Below are 8,969 nucleotides of genomic sequence, written 5' to 3' on the forward strand. Positions count from 1 at the left end.
GATATTATTTAGGATAAACCATGTCAAAACAGAAAATATTAGTCCATTAAAAGCAGCCAACTGCTCCGTTCCATTTAAATTCAGTGCTGCAGCAGAGGTAAAAGTGATTATTAGTCGATAAAAACTACACTAATACCTTGGGATCTCTGTGCGCTGTTCGCCTCTGAAATACCAGAATAGTTACCGATCAAATAAAATCATGAAATATAAAATAAATGAATACGTAAATCACTCTGGGTATGACATAAGCTGGCAGTCCTGAATTGGAAATTAGCCACAAAGCCATGGTAAAGGTGTATTACTGGGTTCAGGGTAGGTTTAGCAGCCATATGATTGGATTTGACACGTCTGTGAACAGGTGCACATTTATCTCCTAAGTAAAATAAAGTGACTCATTGCCCATTTCAATGTCCGCATTAAAATAAAAATAAAATAAAATCAAAACAGAATTAAGTACACATTCAATAAATCTAAAATGCTTATTTCAAACAGCTAGAAATAAACCATCTAAAAAAAATAAATAAATAAATTTGGCTTTAGGGTAATATCACAGCACAGTCCTAATCCACGTTTAGCTCAGTTTGTGCAAGACATTTTTTCTCCGTGGCCTTTTTGATATTCTAATAACAGGCGGTGAGCTGGACGCAGGTGTGGTGTTCTGGGCAATAACAAGGCCTGAATAATTACTGCCGCCATATCCATAACAGCCCCAAACCTCCAAAGTGTGTTCAGTCTGTGGAGCCACTTCTTTCCGGCGTGCAGAGCCGCCCCTCCGATGGTAAATGGCAGAACTGGGATCTTTTCCAGATTTAGTGATGCCCAGTTAGAGGGAAATAAAGCTGGCAATCCTCGGGAGGACCCTCTAATGTCTCTGTTAATTGTGAGTTATGGGTAAACATTGCAGGCTTGCCGAGGTCAGACCTGTCAGCAATAATACTTTTCAGGAAGAATTTACGAGATGGCCCTGTTTATTCCGCTGTAAAAGGAAGTAACAGAAGGAATTAGACACGGTCTGTTGTTGTCATTTGTTTTTGCTGTTGTTTGGTCATGTCAATCGCTCTTCCTGTCATCTCTTGATTCGCGTTAAACAGAGAGAGCTACTCATCTTCACTGTGTGACAGTGCCAGTCTTGCTGAATGAGACTCTCGGGCATGCTGGACTGAAACAGCCTCTCACAGCCATGCCAAGCTGTGATGCTGCTTGAGGTACACTGTAAGTCACCCTCACAATTTCCAGCTTGTGTCTGCTTTGTTTATACAAAATAATACAAAACAGAATGACAAAAGAGCAAATGACTACAGAGTGTCTACACTTGCATATTCGAAACTATGACAGTGGACTTTCCACATCATATTAAAAGAAATAAAACTAGAGATGAAATATGGAGGCAGAGACATTATGGAATGACATTGACAAGAGATGGCACTGATTAGATACTCAGTACCAGTATCTGATCAGTATCGGCATGCATGCTGGATTGATTCCCTGAGAAATCGATCACGAAATATGACAGATTTGCTCCTAGCACATGAGTAGGTCATGTGATAGCAACGCTGTCTACATTATTTATTTATATATAAATAAATAAATTTGGCTTTAGGGCAATATCACAGCACAGTCCCTATATATATATATATATATGAGAGAGAGAGAGAGAGAGATATCTTCCTTTAACAGTTCAAGCATGATATTTTTAGAAGCCAATCTTACATAAGATGCTTCAGGTGAACCACCATGCGGCCCCCCACAAATAAGTTTGTATGTAGCAGCTCATGCCAGCTTTAGAGAATAAAAAGCAGTTTGTTTCACTTTGTACTGTACTGTGTTACTGTAAGTATTCAAAATGTGGCAGGTTGGAAACAACAACAAATCTGCCGCCATGCTAACATTAGCTAGCTTGCTAACAGCAAAGGACTAAAAACTCCATTCCATCTATCCTAACAGTGTGATATTTAAAATGCATACATAAATATCATTAAAAAATTACTAACACAGTCTAAATTTACATATTATGACAAAAACCTAGAAATAGCTGCTATGAAAGGACACTTATTTGTGGGTGGTGCATGAATAGGTCAATGAAGATTGGCTCATTTTAAACCTGAGTAGGTTTTAAAGGTGCATGAGTTAAAAGATACACAAATCTTCATGGCTAAAGATGTCAACGATTTATGTTTTAATCCTTGGATCCACCCCCCATTCCTGCCCATCAGTACAAGTAAGCCTGTAGAATCAATGGTGGCTTGAGGAGTTCATCTAGTGTTTGCCAGCATTAGTAAGCATTGTCATGACTTCACTTACTAGCAATGATTTAAGCTGTTTATTAAGGCATTTTTTTCTTTGTTTAAATATAGATGATAAAAGTACATTATAAATGCTAATGTTACTTAAGAAAAGATCAAACAGTATCATATAGCCCACATCTCAAGAAGGCAAACCAAGTGATCTCTAACATCTATTTCCCATGATGTCACCAGCACTTGGAATTCAGTTAATACCAATTTGATGCTCAAGAAGAATCAAGAGTCTTTGCTGTCCTGTTTTTCTTCTTTACCTGTGAAGAGGCAAATATCGTCTCTACAGCAGCATTTAAGGTGGAACAAAATGTTTAAATAAGAAGCCAACTTCGGCTTTGTCATGTCAGCTTCGTTACCCGCAGTCGACTAGTTTTATATGATAGTCTAGTATTACATAGATCTCTGTGAAGGTGGTTCATCCAAAGCATTTCATATGAAGGCTGAGTGGTAAAGACTTTGATTGTCAGGTAAAGTTGGCCATTCAGACAGTTCAACTGTTTTTATGCATTATGTTGTTCACATACCTTTCAGGAGGAACGTTGCTAATTATGTATCCAACTTCATTCCCTTCGCATATAATAATTCCGTCTTTCCAAAGCATTTCCAATGTCAATTTTTTTAGTATGTTTCATGCCGTTTGTTTTTTTGGAAGCACAGCATGCTTTCCCCCCACAGTACTAGAACCATATCACCTTTATCATGTTCTACATATTTTCCAGGTTATTTGTGCAAGTAAATAAAAAATGATTAGATTATTATCATCCAACCCTCAATGATCCACAAAGGGTCTCATTATCAGCAACAAGGAAGTGGCATTGTGACGTCTCTATTATGGACTATGAAGAGATAAAAACCCCCATTACATATCCGTTCGTTAGGCAGGGATGTGGTGTGGCGGAAAACGATTCCTGGCACTCTCTCTCACTCGAGGGCATCCCCTCTGGAAAAGAGCAGAATTAAAGGCACCCAGATTCAGGCCCAAGCCATGGGGAGGTTTTGTATGAGGTAGCATTACTTTAACAGCTGTGTAAATAGCTTTAATTCTTACTTTGGCTGAGCCCTTAGCCACTTAGCAGCTCACACAGTCAACACAGAGCTAATGATACCAAAGCCCTCGCCACTTCTTCTAAAGGATCGAGATCCTTCATCCTAAAAATACCAGCTCCTCCACCACCTCCTCCAGAAGCCCACCTCGCGGCAGCAGAAGGAGCAGATGAAGCCGAGAGCACACAGGGGAGAAGTGTTAATAAACCCAAGGACATGGAGAACAAGTGTCTCTCCATCTATCTCCATCAGCATCAGGACACCACAAAACACCATGAAAGACAATGGCTCCACCTGAATTATCATTCAAATGTTACTTGAGGGATGGAGACAAAGAAAAAGCAAACCATAAAAGGGATGAGAAATGCACACACACTTACACACACACATGCAACATGATGGCCCACAGACACTTGATTAATCGGCAGGCTGTGTTGCATGTAGGAAGGGTATGCGGCAGAAATTGCATGTGATGACAAATGTGGGTGCCATGCGACATGATGCAAAATGCCTCGCCAATTACATAACAATAATTAATCATAAAGAAACGTACAGCAGACCTAAGGGCATTGTGCCTCTTGCATGACGGAGGTAAAGTTCATCAAGAAAACACGCATCTTTCTTCTGTTGCACGTGTGTGTGTGTGTGTCTGTGTGTGTACATCTTTGTTTTTTCCCCAAGAAAATATGTGCATGTGTCCACTCTGCGACAACAAACAGCATGCTGCCGAGGAGGATAAAGGGACAGAACACACTCAGAGGCATCACTACCTGCCCTTGAGGTGCACTCTCGGCATTGCCCTAACGCTTCCTCTGCGGGACGGCACCCTCAGGAACAAACGGCGCGGCCACGTCACCCTGTCACCTGCCCCCCCAGCTCCCATCGTGCTCTTTGTCACCCTGACTCTGCCTCTACCTCCTGCCAACCTCTCTACCCCTCAGCCGGCATGAAAGAGCCCTCTAAATATATAAAACATGCAAATGATGCAAGTGACTGACACAGCATAAATAATCCACAAAGGCACATGAGAGGATATGTGGGCTACAGGACTCACTGTAATGATAAATAATGTATTACAGGAGACAGGCCTTGCTTATTTTGGTAGCGAGTGCGATTCCTCACAGACGAATTATTCCACCTCTGTGACTGATAGGCAAACATAACAGACAATAGCACAGAGGATGCATTCATCTTTTTTTCTGCATGGGGCTGGATTATTGCAATACGTAGAGGTTTATATATAGAGAAGTTTTATCTGCACAAGCCACTCTGTTCAGGCTTCATATAATTAAGGCTGGAGCTTCAAAATCTCCAAACTGAAATGCTGAAGTAGAAATGAGGACATTGCTCAAAAATATTAACTATATTTTTTACAGTAATTAAAGTGAAGATGCACTCTCAGCATCACTCTAGTACTTCCTTTTGTGAGACAACACCCTCAAGAACAAACGGCACAGCCACATCACCCTGTCACCTGTCCCCTGGCTCCCATCATGCTCTCTGTCACTGACTCCGCCTTCACCCCTTACCAACCTCTCTCTCCCCCTTATACAGCATGAAAGAGCCCCTAAATCTATACAGTTGAGCCCAAAAGTCTGAGACTACATTGCAAATCTGGTATTTATTCAAATGAAACCTGGAAATAAACAACAGACAGTTTTAGAAAGGAAAATATTTCTCTATTTAAATTGAAGCAAATTTGTTAAAATCACTCTGTTAAGGCCTTTGTACAGGTCAGATTTAAAAAAAAAATCTTATTCCTTCCATTGAAGCTCATGTTCAAACAACTCTCAGGTAGGTTATATATTCTAATCACTGGCCTCTGCACAAACTTACGGAGCCCTTGCCAGATTGAGCGCACACTATTATTGAAGTTTATTTTCTTTAATTGATGTAAACATGCAGAGACTATACTACTCACTCAAACAGTTATACTGATACCATCATTTGTAATGAAACACTTTGCATTAAATTAGAAAAAAAGTCAAAATAGAACCAGATTTTACCTGCAATAAGAGCCTTTATGTCCAGGCTTCAAAAAACTAAGCCTGGACATTGAAAGTATCTAAATTGAAAGGCTGAAGTAGTGTTGGCGAGGTTGCTAAAAGAATACTTACATGATTTTTTTTGTGTTAATTAAAGTGAAAGCCTGAAGCATTTCTGTCATCTCTTTAACACAAAAAATAATCAAAAGAAACTTGGGCTGGTGTTTATGAGGAAAATGTCCATAACAAAACAACTCCTCCGAGAATCTAATTTGCATCCCAAGGGAGCGGTATCTAGCTAACCACATCAGAGTGTGGCTTTGTGACAGTGCTGACAGTGACAGTGTTAAATATGCCCAGTGAAAAGCACCTCAAACACACACACACACATACACACAAACACACACCACCCTGTGGCACGTCACAACCATCCTGGACACCTGGAGGTGTGATCTGCCATGCAGGCCTGAAAAGCAGAAACGCTGTGAAATGTCCATACAAAATTAGCAACAGCAATTAGAGGCATTTCAACACAAGGATGAACAGAGACAAGCTGAACCTCAAAGAACTGAGCCCTGGTAAAAATGACACTTCAGAGGAAAGTGTGTTTGTGTGTGTGTGCATGCGTCAGTGTGCTGGATGCTGAAATGTAATGGCAGAAGTCAGGATTGTCTTGGCCTTGTTTATTTTCTTTTTTTTCCCTCCGAGCTTCATGAACTTGGGGATGCTAAAAGCAGCAGATATTCTGAAGAGAAAATGGAGGGTGAGGGCTCAGTGAAGAAGCCATCAAAGACTAAACAGATGCACTGGGATGATGGGAAGGGGAAAAAAGCTAAAAATGAAGCACTAACACATATACAACAACAAAAACAAATCAGTAAGAGTAAGGGGTAATGAGAGAGTGGAATAACACAGGACCAAGAAGAAATAAATAAATTTGTTGTTTTGGAAAAAATGAGGAGGGAAATTTCCTAAAAAAAGGAAAAAGAAAAAGAGAGAGAGAGATCAAGAGAGGAAGAAAGTGAATTCCATCAGCGGTGGGGAGCAATAATCAGGGGATAGGGGGATAAGGGAGGGAGGGGCCACGTCTCGGAAGGGCAGAGCGAAGCGGGCACAGGTGACTGTCATGTGTGATAATTATTATTACTGTACACCTGCTCCTCCACACTAATTAACTTTGGATATGCAAATCAGCCCTATTGCATCATGGCCCCTCTCTCCTCCCCTACAGATAAGAGGATGTTCAGCTGCTGGATTTAATTAGGATAATGAACGGTCGGACCACTGAGAGAGAGGAGGAGGAGGTGGAGAGGGGGGAAAGGGATAGAGAGAAAGAAGAAGAGAAAAGGAGTGAGGGAGAGGTAGACCAATGAAACCAGAGAGGTAGAAAGGTACGAAAGGGATTTTAAGTCAGAAAAAGAGATGTGTCAAGGGAGACGCAAAATTAGACAAAACAAAGAAAGCTAGGGGGCGGGTAAATAAGGGAGTTTTTGAAAGAGAGATGGAAAGACAGACAAGACAAAACAACAGTGAAAACAAGTGGGGGGGAGGAAGGAAGCCAGTACAGAAAATTGAGACCATCCATAATTAGGCTGGTTCTCTAGCAAAATGCCATTTTTATTGGAGGAGACCATTACATCTGTGTGTGTAGCTACAACTCAAACAGCAACTCATGTGTAGGCGTAGTATAAGCCTGAATGTGTGATGCTCTCCATGCGTGGTGTCTCCTGTGCTGTGGTCATATCTCTCTGTGGTGGAGTGCGCCTTGTGCCAGCCGAGAGCCATGATGGGCTGGATTGATGAGGTGTCGAGGGGAGGAGGGGGAGGAGGCAGGGAAAAGGCCTGCAGAGGAGACAGCAGGTGTTCTGACAAGGACAACAGCCCTCACGCCTCCATGCCAAAGCTCTGTACCCTTCAGCAGAGAAAGGTCCACTCACAGACTTACAGCTCCACAGCCCCCTCCACGGGCCTCCAAGAAGGGGCTAACATCATACAGCACGGAGGCCTTCTCCATTTAGGCTGCCCCCTTGCCAGCACAAGCATGCGCAGCATGGCTCAAGACCTCTCTGACCATTTTTAACCTCTTAAACCATAGGCTTATTATGTGGTGATTAATCTTAAAGGGTCCATATCATGGAAAACTGAATTTCAAAACACAACAATCACTCCCAAGTCCAAATCTATGCTGAAAAATATACACATATAAAAAATACATGTCAACCTATTCAGCCTATAGCAGTTCAAAGACTCTTGCTAACTCAGATTTAGAACAGAGCTTGTTTGGTCATGGATCAGTCTTGAAAGCACATCAAAACGGCCAAAACAGTGTGTTTAATTCTAAAACGGAGGGTGGAAAATAGCAATGTAAAAAAGAAGCATTACCATTCTTGGTGTATAAAATCACACAAAAGCGGATGTCAAGGAATAGCATACAAGCATACAAGAAAAATATAGCATATTAAATAAGATTTAATGTTACAAACATAAATTGTTTAGTTACTACTAAACAAAGATGTAAGTTATGTAGTTATGAAAGGGATGAAGTGTGGTTCCACATATAGGCCTTTGTAATACTCCTTAAACAGCAGGAGTGTTTTCAGTTATTAATCTTAAGCTTTATTATACCTACTGTGAGTAGCTGCCATGAAACTGACATGTAAGGTATGCAGTTAAGGGAGTGAAGAATTAAAGCATGCACCTGCCAGTGGGTCTGTGGAGTTTAAGGGGTTAAAGCACAGTGTCATCGTTGCCGTGTTTTATGGCTTACTCAGCTGATGAACTGACGAGTCTTGCATGGTGAAGTATGCATGGCTATGCACAGAAGGCTAGAGCGGCTGGCGTTGAGTTAAGAGACCTGGTGCTCAGACTAATTGCCCTGTCAACACCAGGCCTGGAAATATCCCTATCTCTATAAGTAGGCAGAGAGGTTGAGTCACAGAGAAAGAGGAGGGAGAGATGGAGTGATAAGAAGAGTGAGAAAGTGTGAGGAAAAAATACAGGGAAAGATTTTCCTTTTCAATTCCAACAAAGGAGCTCCAGCTGCTACATGCATATTGAAAGCATGTGCCCAAAAAATGACCAGTGCCTTTTCATACAATACTGATAATACTGTAGAGAAGAATGTTGATAACATTAAAACTATGTTACAATCCACCTTTCAAAAATGACTCCCAGTACTCATTTTTGTTTTAGCAGCATTTTAAACAATAAGCTTCAGGAACACAACATATCTCAGACAGAAGTCATGTAATTATTATATATTTTCAAAAACACACTGGTTACCATAGAGTTTCTACACAGTGGATTTAGTTAGACCAATATTTCTTCACCTCACACTTGGGGACCACATGCACAGCACATTTTTGTGTTTTCTCTGGTCTAACACACTCGACTCAGCAGGACTTGATAATTACCTGATAAGTTGAATCACATGTGTTGGAGCAGGAAACCCTCAGGTCTAGGGTTGAAAGCCATTGACCAAACTGCAAGGAAAATCAGTGAAATGCCTCCATATGGAATTCCGCAGAGCGATTATGTGCATCAAGGCTCAGAGGAAAAAGGAAATGACTGACCTGTACTTGAAACATTTTTCCTTCCTTAATTGAGAGAATAAAGGAAATATATGTGTATAGTTTATTTTCTC

Source organism: Pygocentrus nattereri, chromosome 5 (genome assembly GCF_015220715.1).
Source record: "Pygocentrus nattereri isolate fPygNat1 chromosome 5, fPygNat1.pri, whole genome shotgun sequence".
NCBI classification, from domain to species: Eukaryota; Metazoa; Chordata; class Actinopteri; order Characiformes; family Serrasalmidae; genus Pygocentrus; species Pygocentrus nattereri.